Below are 13,420 nucleotides of genomic sequence, written 5' to 3' on the forward strand. Positions count from 1 at the left end.
CAATCCTTAAATATTTCTTGCATTCTCGTGTAAATTGCTTTACTCAATATAAATAGTAATGCTAACTTACTACAATTTGTGTTATACTTAAATTGTTCAGTAGTTAACTGTAGCCTCTATACATATTAATGTATTTAGAAGTGCTGTCATTGACAGCACATAGGAACCATATATGGTATTTGCTGCCATTATACTCCTGGAGTATGTTAACAGCTGTTGTCATAGAGCACAGGAGCAAATACAAATGAAAATCTAGCTTGAGCTGTTTGAAAAGTGAAAATTATTACAGTGATATTAATGATGTGTATACAAATTTAGAATTATGTATAACATTTTATATATATATATATATATATATATATATATATGGTTGCCACTTACTATTGATGAATGATACAAAAACCCAAAATTAATTCAAGTATCAATAATATGTCTCATCTATGTTGAGCTCTTAGTTCTAACAGAACCCCTATGAGGTAGATATTTTTATTATCCATTTTACAGATTAAAAGTCTGAAATGAAGAATTTAAGGAAAATTCCCTTGACCAGCCAGTAGATAAATGAAGTAGTCAAGATGAAAAACAAGGTTGTTGACTTTAGCAGTCCTGTTCTTGAATACCCCCTCATTTTATTCTAACCAGAGTCTTTCTTCTTTAAGGATTCCTATATTTAATGCAATATTTTTTAAGAACACAAAGAATGTGTGTGTGTGTGTGTGTCTAATGAATAACATAGCTACAGCAAGAAAAAAGCCTCACGAAGAATGATTTAAGTTCTGGGCAAAATAGGGTGATTTAGAGTAAGTCTATAAATAAAATAATATAGAATCAGATCTTCAAATAATGCTGTATCACAGTTTTCCCTCATACATTGATTCACAGAAAAGGTATTTATTTGGCACCTCATTAGATACTTTGGGAACAGATGAGGATTAGTCAGGTACCAGCCCTATCTTCAAAAATCTTACTATAATAAAAGAGATAATGTATTACACAAAGAATAAGAGTAGAATATAATAATGAAATGCAAGAGAAAAGTATAAATATCAATAAAACAAATGCAGTGGGAATTCTAACAGGAGAGACATCTAATTGGGGGATGAAGAACAATTTCATTAGGGAAAGAGGAAAAGTATCATTTCAGCTAGCTGTGAATATGGGTATATCAAACTGGAAGGAAAAGAATGACCAAAGAGAATGAGGCAGTATTTCCATTTAATAAGATGTATTAAGGGGCATAGGAGGAGGTAATTTTAAGGAGGTTTGGAGGCTGGGAGGCTGTTGTTTGAACTTTCTTCCCTTTTTAGTGGGAAATCCTATCAAGATCTTTTTGCAGGAAACTAACATGTTCAGAACTGTAACTTTATGACAAGGATGGATTTTCCTCCGGTTTCCAATAGCATGTTTCTCTTTTCCATCTGAGACCTCACCAAAAGAGCCATTAATGTTCATGTTTCTAGCAACATTCTCTTTATGATAATATTATCACATTAACAGCAAATTAATATCCTCTAAGGTGGTAGAAACTTTTGTATAGTTCTCTTTATTTCTTTGAGTCCTCACCAGAATTACCTTTAATGTCTCTGTTTCTACCAACAGTCCCTTCAAGGCGGTCTAGATTTTAATGTACTTCCTAACACTTCCATCCTCTATCTATTACCTTTAAGAGAACATATTTTCTTTGCGAATGAAAAATATCTCCACGCGTTTAATAAACACACTTCCACATTTGAGTATTTGGCACAGTAGCGCTCAACTTCCCAGCACTAAAGTCTAAATTTGTTTCCTAAGACAAATTTGGTGGGTTAGAAAAACAGAATCTTTGTCTCACAGTTGTGGAATGTAGAAGTTCAAATCAAGTTGTCAGCAAGACCATGTTCGCTCTGAGGCTTGGGGTGGTGAGGGAGGCGTGAATTCTAATTTTATTTCTCCCAGCTTCTGTTAATTATCAGCAATCATTGGCATTCCAATCTTTGTTTCCATTTTTTAAACTTTTTTTATTAAAGTATAGTTAATTTACAATATTCCAAGTGTGCAGCACAGTGATTCAGTTATACATATATATATATATATATATATATATATATATATATATATATATATTCTTTTTCAGGTTATTTTCCATTATAGGTTATTTCAAGATAGTAAATATAATTCCCTGTGGTATACAGTAGGTCCTTGTTGTTTATCTATTTTACTTAAAGTAGTGTGTATATGTTAATCCCAAACTCCCAATTTATTCCTTTCCCCCCTTTCCCCTTTGGTAAATTTGGTAAGTTTGTTTTCTATGTCTGTGAGTCTGTTTCAGTTTTGTAAATAAGTTCATTTGTATCACTTTTCTTAGATTCCACATATAAGTGATATCATATATTTGTCTTTCTCTGTCTGGCATACATCAGTATGATAATTTCTAGGTCCCCATCCATGTTACTATAAGTAGCATTCTTTCTTATGGCTGAGTAATATTCCTTTGCATATATACATATGTGTGTATATATATATAAATAGCATATCTTCTTTATCCATTCCTCTGTTTATGGACATTTAGGTTGCTTCCATTTCTTGGCTACTGTAAATAGTGCTGCTGTGAACATTGGGGTGCATGTATCTTTTCAAATTATGTTTTTCTCCAGATATATGCCCAGGAGTGTGATTGCTGGATCATATGGTAACCATATTTTTAGATTTTTAAGGAACCTCCATACTGTTTTCCATAGTGGCTGCACCAGTTTACATTCCCATGATCAGTGTAGGAGGGTTCCCTTTTCCGCACACCCTCCCCAGCGTTTATTATTTGTAGACTTTTTAATGATGGCCATTCTGCCTGGTATGAGGTCATACCTCATTGTGGTTTTGATTTTCATTTCTCTAATAATTATCAAAGTTGAGCATCTTTTCATGTGCCTGTTGGTCATCTGTATCTCTTTGGAGAAATGTTTACTTAGGTCTTCTGCCCATTTTTTGATTGGGTGGTTTGGTTTTTTTTGATGTTGAGCTGTATGAGTTATTTGTATATTTTGGAAATTAATCACTTGTTGGCAGCATTGTTTGCAAATATATTCTCCCAGTCCGTAGGTTGTCTTTTCATTTTGTTTATGATTTCCTTTGCTGTGCAAAAGACTGTAAGTTTAATTAGGTCCTATTTGTTTATTTTTGTTTTTGTTTCCAACACTCTAGGAGATGGAGCCAAAAAATATTGCTGTGATTTATGTTAAAGAGTGTCCTGCCTCTGTTTTCCTCTAGAAGTTGTATAGTATCTGGCCTTACATTTAAGTCCTTAATCCATTTTGAGTTTATTTTCGTATATGGTGTTAGAGAATGTTCTAATTTCATTCTTTACATATAGCTGTCTGGTTTTCTTAGCACCACTTATTGAAGAGCCTGCCCTTTCTCCATTGTATATTCTGGCCTCCTTTGTTGTAGATTAATTGACCATAGCTGTGTGGCTTTGTTTCTGGGCTTTCTATCCTGTTCCATTTGTCTGTGTGTCTGTTTTTGTGCCAGTACTATTCTGTTTACTGTAGCTTTGTAGTATAGTCTAAAGTCAGGGAGGGTGATTTGTTCATTCAGCTCAGTTCTTCTTCCTCAAGATCATTTTGGCTATTCAGGATCTTTTGTGTTTCCATACAAATTTTAAAAATTTTGTTCCAGTTCTGTGAAAAATGACATTTCATTGAATCTGTAGATTGCCTTAGGTAGTATGGTCATTTTAACAGTATTGATTCTTCCAGTCCAAGAACACAGTATATCTTTCCATCTGTTTGTATCATCTTCAATTTCTTTCATCAGCATCTTATAGTTTGTGGAGCACAGGTCATTTGCCTCCTTAGGTAGATTTATTCCTAGATATTTTATTCTTTTTTTTTTTTTTTTTTTTTTTTTGTGGTACGCGGGCCTCTCACTGCTGTGGCCTCTCCCGTTGTGGAGCACACGCTCCAGATGCGCAGGCTCAGTGGCGATGGCTCACGGGCCTAGCCACTCCGCAGCATGTGGGATCTTCCCAGACCGGGGCATGAACCTGTGCCCCCTGCATTGGCAGGCGGACTCTCAACCACTGCGCCACCAGGGAAGCCCGATATTTTATTCTTTTTGATGTGATGGTAAATGGGATTGTTTCCTAAACTTCTCTTTCTGATATTTCATTGTTTCTTTGTCTCAATTTTACATGACCTTTTTCCTTGTGTGTTTGTGTCTCTGTGCCCAAATTTCCCTCCTCTTATAGGGACATGACTTATACTGGATTTATGGGTTATCCTGATCTTAACTTGATTACATTTGGCAAGACCCCATTTCCAAATAAGGTCACACTCACAAGTTCCAAATGAACGTAGTTTGCAGGGACACTCTTCAATTCAGTATAGAAGTTAATAAAACTGTCTTGAGAAACTTATGGAAATTCCTTTTGGAATAGCCTAACTCTAAAATTTTAACTTTCCCAGCAAAAGGATTTAGACAACTCTTAACATTCATTAATCCCTTTCTAAAAAAAGACAATTCAGGCTTTATGTAAGTCTTAAGTCATGTTTGGGTCTTCTTTTTTACGGAGGAGAGCCAAACATGAGGGTTTAGAGGGCCAGGTCTGGACTCTCTTACTATGTAAAAGGAAAAAAAAACAAACAAACTATTTTAATGAATAAATTCTCAGAAAAAATGACATCAGCAACAAAAATCTAAATTCAGTCTGAGGTGGCAGGCCGTTCATGCCTCTGGGGGTATCAATTACCTTTGAAACACGAGCTTGATCAAAGGAAACAGAATACAAAGCATCCCAATCTCTCTTCCTCTCTTAAGCCATTTTATTGCAGAGGTTGCTTGGCTTCAAGGATCCGTGCCCTGTGCCAAGGGTCTTTGTGTAAACATCAGGTTTTGTTATGGGTCTATATGACAACAGATCTCCTTCCTTTCCAGGTGATTGTGTTGGCACCCACACATGAGCTGCCTTCATCAGTCACAAATCAAATTACAATACCAATGGACTGAACATTCACTAAAAAGAGACTTCCCGAAGGGAAAAGAATTGGCACATGATATGCCAGACAGGCTGCCAATACTCTTGTTTTATTTCTGTGCATCATTTTATGCTATTCCATTATAATGTGTGACTGGTCACCCAGAGATTACACTTCCCTTTCAGTACATTCTACCCAAAGCAAATCGAAGATGTCACACTATGTACATTATGAAACTTAGGTCTGCTAATGCAACAGCAAATTAACAAAAACAGAAAGAACCATTTATAGTTACTAGGATGCCATTCATCCATTTAGGTATTTATTAATTTTTTAATAATTGCATGCTTCCTGCATGCCAGGTATCGTCATGTATGAAGAGGTTACAAATCTGACTTCATTATTCTTAAAATTTAGTTTTAGTAAAATAACAAATTTTATTTTACAGGATTTTTAATTGTTTTAGTCTTGTACATAAAACACTAACATAATGCTTGATTTATCTACCTTAAATAAATAATTTGTGCAGACACATTCTGCATGCAAAGAGTTTCTAGAATGTTTGCACAGACAAACCTCTTGTGGTATACATTTTCAATGACAGCAATGCAGGAAACCCTCATACAATTAAAAATAATTCACCTTTGTCATAGTAACGTTAAGTATAATTTCAAACTTCAGGAGGGTCTACAGTATTGCCTATTTTACTTAAAATTTCCACCAAGAGTAGATAAATCATCATCATGCATCTTGAAAAATGAAATAGAATTGTCTTCCAAGTAACTTCAACCATTCATTCATTTTATTTTGCTTGTTATGCTATTATGGTGATTTTGTGTCATATGCCATGCTAATTTGTTCCTGTACTTAAAAAAAAATCAAAATAAATTAAACTGATGAACAAACACACAATTTGCTAATTAGCGTCATAACAATTATCATAATATGGCAAGGAAAATCAAAGAGAAGTAACATATAATCTTTATTTATTATCAATGTGAAGAAAGCATAACTGGCACTAATCCCCTGCAAGAAAATCCTCTATAGAGATGTCTGAATCTATCAGAAGATCTTTGTTCCTGCTTCATTAACACCCATTAAGATCTGTGCTTAAACAATACTGTTGTCTTTCAGTATAGTTAAGGAAAAAAAAAAACCTTACAAAGAAAAAAGAGAAAAGGAGAAATAAAAATTTAAAAGACATCAATTCAAAAATTTCACCTTCCTTAGTTTCATCAATTAGCTTTCTACATAATGAAATTATAAATCCAAAAATGCACTTTTTTGGTGACTTGAATTGTCACCTTTAAAATGTGGTCAATGTGTTACACATCTATGCACAAATCCTTAGAGCTAAATCATTTTTGTTCACACACTTCTGAACAAATAACAGTGTAAATCTCTTCCATTTCAGTTCACAAAATGCTGTCTCTTTTTTGTCTATGACAATTTATTATAGATTATATAGCAAGGACAAAATGAAAAGGAGAGGATACAAAATATGGACCCTAATTCAGAATAGGTGATTAACTTCTTCAATTGAATGGAATATGCAAATGTAATTCCGGATTTTCTTTTTTATTTTTGTAGTTGTTGTACAAAAAAAGGAATTTTGATTGCGATTGACTCCTAAGAGTAAAATGAATCTGTATTATTTTAATTTAGACTGTTCATTACTCAGTTGCCATGATTTCCTCCAGTTATGTCTGTAGTACAAGATTTCATCCTTCAAAAATTTCTAAACAACAGAGTTTTAAAAAAATATGTTTTGTGATTATTATATTTTAAATAGACATTCATTCAAAACAGTTCTTGTTTTTCATTAAAAGATCTCCAATTTATGTCTTCAAATGACTAGGTTTTTAAAATTTTTATTTACTTGAAAAATTTATTTTACTAAGCAAGACTGCTTAATATTAATGTTATGAAATAATAGATAAATGGAGATAGAAAGTTAAATGTTTTCATATTAAATGATGTAATTTTTCTTAACATTTGCGTTTTCTTATTGCTTTATTTTTTAATATAATAGTTGTCCATATATGCAGATAATTTTCTGTAATCCTCATCAGAGTTACAGTTTTTGCTATAGAGTTCATGTGTATTCTTTTAAAAATGAATTCCTATTTAGTTATGGTATTTGTTGTTCTATAGTTATTATCTTATTTTTTTATATATTTAACTGTTATTTCTGGTGTGGAAAATTCACTTTTTCTATTTGCCTAATTTTCAACAAACTTACTAAACTTTTAATTATAAAGTTTTTCTGTAGTTTCATGTATATATATAATCATATAATATGGAAATATTAGTTTTCCTTATTTTCCTATGTTTATATTTTTCAGTTAATTTTCTTGTCTCACTGGGTTGGCTAAGACCTCCAGGAAAATACTGAATAAATATTCAAAAATGTATGAATATAAATCAATGGTATTGGCTATTTTTGCCTATTCCTTGATTTTATAGGTAATGATTTTTATATTTCCTCATTGAACATAACATTTCCTATAAATGTCAGGCTGACATTGTTTATAAGGTTATGGAAGTTCTCTCCTTGTCCTAATTTGCTACTTTTCTCATGATTGGATGTTGAATTTTATCATAGGATTATTTTCTGCACCAGTTCATTAATCATTTTTCCTACCTTTTTATTGTCAATGTAATACATTACAGTGTAGTCAATATTTTTTTTTCTAATTTTAAACCACCTTTGTATTCCTGGGCAAGACCAATTTGGCTAGGATGTAATTTAATTTTAAACCACTGATACAGTCTAATCACTATTATTTTATTAAGGATTTTTGCATCTATGTTTATGAACTTGTCTGCAATCTTCTGAATTTCCTTACCTGGTATGGTAGACAGCCTTTAAAGTGGTCTCCTGTGAATCCCTGGCTCCTAGTAGTCGCACATTTGTGTAACCCTTCTCTTTGATTGTGGACAGAGTATTGCAGAAGGGATGGGATGCCACTTTCAATATCAGGTTCTAAAAATATTGTGACTTCTGTCTTGGTTACTGTCATGCATACTTCTCTCTCAGATACCTGTCTCTGGGAGAAGCAAACTGCTATGAGGTGAGTGGCCCTATGAAGAGAACCATGCAGCAGGCAATGATGTCCTTCTCCAGTGATCAGCGTGTACTCAACGCCTGCCAAGAGCCACAGGAGTGAACTTGGAAGTGGCTAGTTTTCCAGGTGAGTCCCGAGGTAACTGCAGCCCCCTGCTGACATCTTGATTGCAGCTTAGAGAGAGATCCTGAGTCAGAACCTTACAGGTAAGCATCTCTGAGATTCGTGACCCACAGAAATAGATAATAAATGTTTATTATTCTAATCACTAAGATTTGGGGAATTTTTACATCTGGTTTTAGAATTAAATTTATACTAGCATTAAAGAATTTGAATTCCCTCTTTTTCTACTTCCTCTACTCTTTTTACTCTCTTGATGAGTTTGTGAAATATTAGAACTGTTTCTTGATTGTCTGATAGAATATGATACACATTCTAAACTATCTCAGATTTGTGTGTTCTTTGTTGGAAAATTTAAAATTTTTCATGATTTAATTTTAAATGTAGTGAGTGAAGGAAATTCAAAACCTGAGTGAGGTCAAGCTAGTGACTTTTTAAAAATTCCACAAGAGTTTTGTTGTTGTTACTGTTGTTTCTGCCTTTTCAAATTTCACGTTTTATCTCCATCCAAAGGTAAGTACAAGATAGAAAAGTACCCAGCCTATCTGTGTATACTGGGTAAGTTTTATTCTGACTCACCTTTTTTTTTTTTCTTTTTCTCAGACTCTGGCATTTTCAGAATCATGACTTTATATGTGTGTGTTAAAGGTGCAGGGGGGTGGCAAGGGAACTTTTATTTAGCTTTTCATCCTAAGGGTGAGGATAGTTTAACCACAGCCACATCCAAAAAACTTAGTCTTTGGAAGCTAGTAAGCTACTTGATTCTAAAGATGCCGTCCAAAAGTACTGGGGTCCATCACCATGTTATCTCCTTGGATTGATGTGTATGATTAGTTCTAATCTTCTAAGTGATTCCCCTTTTTTTTGATTTCATCATTAATTACTTGATTAAAAATATGTGTGGTCTAATGTTTTTGTATATTTTATAACTAAACAGTCAGTGGATATCTAGAAATCATATTTCTGTAAAGTAAATTTTCTTCCCTTGTTTTCTCTCCTATAAAATCTTACTTAAAATTTGTGGCCCAGCTATGTCTTTTTAAACCCACCTTAACTCTCTTAACTCCTCTTTGTTCTCAAGACACTTAGCACATCCCCAAATTTTAGTTACTAATAACCAAGTATGGGAAATAGAGTATATCATCAGAGATAGGTTAAATAAGAGAGAAGCATTTTTAATCACTAAAAATGCCATATTACCCAGTTGAAGCTACAATTCATTTGTCCAGGTACTAATAACAAAATGAAAAAAAAAAATTGGGGTAGTCTTTGATGAAGACCAAACATTAGGCTTTTTTGCAGTTCATTATTAATCAACTGGATCCAAAAATAAGTTTATGAATTTGGCATAATTCAAAATTCAAAATTTTAGATATATTTCAAATTGTTTATAAAGTACAGATTTTGAGGGGCAATATTTTAACATTTGACTAGTGTTAGGATTTCAAAAAGAATTCAGCAATTTAGAAATACACTGGATAGCAAATTCCAAATCTTAGTCCCAAGAGGAGAAGGAATTTTTGCCTAATATTATGCTCAAAATTTTGCAGAGAATATTTTAGAAACTAAAATTAAGTGGTCTTATTTAAATGTGAAACAGTTGGAGAATACTAATTACCAAATCCAAATTATCAAAATCTTCCTTTTGGTCCATATATGTCAAAAACATCTGAGAATCTAAGAGAAGACATCTATTAAATAATCATCAAGGGAATGTTTAATCTCATTAGTCCAAAAGGAAACATAAATGCTGAGCTGAATATATATCAGCATAAATGCAAATCTGAAGGCATATTTGACAAATGTATAATGCAAATATTCTAAAGCCATAATAATGAAAAGATAATACTTTGTAAATAATTAATTGAAAATAAAACATAAAGGCTATTATTAGTTTGCTAAATATTTATATTAAAAGCATGTTACATATGTACTATTCTTTTCTAGCTACACAATCTTTCCTTTTTGCTAATCGCTCTGTATTCCACTGACAAACTATGCCTGGCTTTAACTTCAAAGTCAAACCCATGATATTAATATTTTCTATTTACCTGCTTATTTACTTTGCCAATTTTACATTGAGTGAGGACATGAACTTTAGTGTGTAGTTTAGTGCCATAAGTTTGTACCTGGCACAAAGCCTAACATATAAAAAAATTTGCACCAAAGACATTAAACTAAACTCATTTTATGTAGGGTAGGCAAGTGTGGAAATAAAAAACAACCAAATGAGTACAGGCGAAGGTTATTTATTCAGAGCTTGTTCTAGCAAGAGAGTCAACCATAATCACTTGCGTTTTGACAGAATCTCAAAGGCAGACAGAGGAATGGGAAAGCTTTATGGTGGAAAAGAGGGAAGCCTTCAATTATGCCCTAATTGGAGGCTGTTGGCATGGAGAAGCTGTAGGCAAGCTGTAGGTGCATCCTCTGTGTTTGGGTAGGAGTGCATATTTAGCTTTCTCTGGTTGGTACTAAAATGGAAATAGGACAAATATTAGGAAAGCAATCAATTGCCAGTCAAGTCCTGGCCACTTGGAGCCAATTGTTACAGGGGTTCTTGTTTGTCTATATAGATTATTTTTTAGAGATAGTGGTATGACTTCCTTTAAGTTTGACTTATAGATAATAAGATGGCTTCCTGGACTAGTTACTGTAGATAATGAACTGGTTTCCTGGGCAAGTAACTGAAGATTGTGGGTCAGAGTCCTATTTTTATATATGATCTGGCCATCATCTGTTTTTATACCTAGTCTCTCACAAGCATCTAATTAAGAACATAAAGATTTTAACAGTTATTGTCCTGATATATAATACTTTACCAAAAAAAAAACCCTTTTAAAAAATCTTATATCTATAGAAATGCAATAAAAATAAAGCATGAAGTCCCTCAGCGACAATATTTGATCTAACTTCAGCTGCTATACACAAGCAATTTCAAAATTCTATTTTGGACCTGTATAAGATCATGAATCTTCAAAAACTTCTAAAAGTAGACCAGAATAGATAGGTTTCAGACATAAAAATGGGAACAGTAACTATACCTGAAAGGAGAAAAAGATACTGGACTGGCATTCATCTGTGCTAAGCTAGATATTAAAACATATAGATAAGCCTTGATGTGGAATATATTGGTTTATTATGAATCACTGGTAAGTGGTTCACATGACTTTATCAGACTCTAGGACAGCAGGAAAAGCTGGTTTAGCACAGCTTTTTGTGATTACCAAATCATAGAGGTTAGCTTGAAAAATGCTGGTTCTGTTACTCTTGTTTGGAGACCAGTGAGCAAGAAAATCTTTTTCATAAAACTCTACATCTGGTTTGTGTGTCACAGATAGTTTAAAAAATTAATATGTAAAGTGTATTAAAATAAAAAACATCCAAGATAAGAAGAAGTGGATTTGGTAACAATGGCCACAGAAGTCTAAAAATCCCTTCCTCATCAATATTGTGGTATAAATACATCTTGGCAAAAGAGCAAAAAGTGAGTTAATTTCAACTCTATAGAAAAACAATTAGCAAATTACAAATGGTATTTCATTTCACCCAATTTTCAGAGAAAATTTTTTTAAAACTTTGCCTTGATTGTAGTTTATATTCATATAATATATATGCAGTTTAAATCACAAGAGGCAGTAATAACAATCCCTCCATCCTCTAATGAAAACCCCAAATGCATTTGGCTAACCAGAAATGAAACAGGAAAATTTTGTTTCAATGCACTCTACTTATCTTGATTTATTTTCTTTCCCCTTGAGATGTGCCTCTTCAATTCATGCTAATTCATGTCTTCCCAGAATGTCCCAGCATAGACTTATCCTTCAGCAAAACTTTTCTGTGTAGCCCTAAATCATACATACTTTTCCTAAGATTCCCCCCCATCAAATTATACAAACTGTCCCACTTTTTCATTCAGAGTATGGTTACTTTGTTAATATTATTCAAGTTCAGGAAGGGAACATTTTTAGGGGCAAACATAATTCAAGATGCTGGCGCCATAATAAGAACGAACATAATTCCTGCTGTCCTGGAATCTGAGAAAGTCATTTGAGCTACTTATCACTGATTCATAATAAGCCAATATATTCCATGTCAGAGTTTATCTGTATGTTTTTAAAATACACTTGTAATTAGTCTAATATTTATAAACTTTATACGGTGTGCCAGCTGCTTTATTAGGTGCCTTGAAAAATTATCTCATTTATTGTTTATATCTGGAGGAATAGTGATCTCCATTTAGCAGATGATAAAACTGAGTGTCTAAAGGTTAATTGCTTTGTAAAGTTTGCACAGGCAGTAAGCAGTAAAACTGTTACTCAGTCCAGTTCTTTTCTGATCATCTGATTCCAAAGTCAACATTCTTTATACCCTCCCTACTGGCTTGTGCTATAACACAAAAAAGTGAGATAACTTATGAAGCTCAAACATGGCCTGGAAGGAAAATATATTAAGAATAGAACTATACTTCCTACAATCTTCCCATAAATTTTATTGCCTTCCAGATATGGTTGAAACTCTAAACACTGTAGTACATCAACATCCTTTTTTACTGTTTTGGAAATTAAACCTATAAAGTTATAAGTGTTTCTCAAGTTCCAAAAGCTACTGTACACACAGATGCAAAACTAGGATTCTGTTCTCCTGACATACTTTGCTCTGAAAGCTACGAGGTCATACCTGTGGTAGGATGATTCTCATCTTAGGAAGAAGTGTGTCTGTGTCATTGTAAATGCTCATTTTTTAATATAATGCCCTCTAAATTAACATAAGTGTGACAGGCTGTTAGATCCAGGCACAATTCATGTGCCTTGAAATATATCTTCTTAAGTGGTTGCTTATATATTTAATAATAACCATTTACATGTTTAAGTATTCACAATTTGAAGAATTCCTGAGAAGCAGGAGAAGGCCTGAAAACTTGAATGCAGTGACTACAACACAAAGATTTTGCTTCACTCTTTATTAAATAAATGCTCCAATGTAAGCAACTTTACATAATGAAAAAGTAGAGCATTCTTATTCCAAGCAAAAGATGAGACAGCAAGGTTTTAGCTTAGAATTAATCAAAGGGTTCCTTAATTTCAATAAAATCTGTTCCTCTTTTGTTATATTTAGTATGTTAATAAGGAATTAATGATCAAAATTAAATTATTTTAAGGTTGGTTAAGCAGAGGGACTTAATAAGAGTAAATTTTGCTCTTGGTAGAAGGATAATAAATTCAAAGCTATATCTCTTGTCATAGTGCAGTTTCAAAGGATTATTGAATATTTCATGACTAGAGA

The 13,420-nt window shown here is 33.0% G+C and overlaps 1 long non-coding RNA gene across 1 annotated transcript in view; it reads left to right on the forward strand.

The window, feature by feature from the left end:
• LOC307185944 overlaps nt 1–9,811 on the forward strand; it is a 212,222-nt gene extending 202,411 nt beyond the window's left edge. The window contains exon 4 of the long non-coding RNA XR_013828214.1: nt 7,990–9,811. This is a non-coding gene — a long non-coding RNA (uncharacterized lncRNA). The remainder of the gene's footprint in view (nt 1–7,989) is intronic.
• Nucleotides 9,812–13,420: the final 3,609 nt, after the last annotated feature.

Source organism: Stenella coeruleoalba (genome assembly GCF_951394435.1).
Source record: "Stenella coeruleoalba genome assembly, chromosome: 4".
Classification (NCBI taxonomy): domain Eukaryota; kingdom Metazoa; phylum Chordata; class Mammalia; order Artiodactyla; family Delphinidae; genus Stenella; species Stenella coeruleoalba.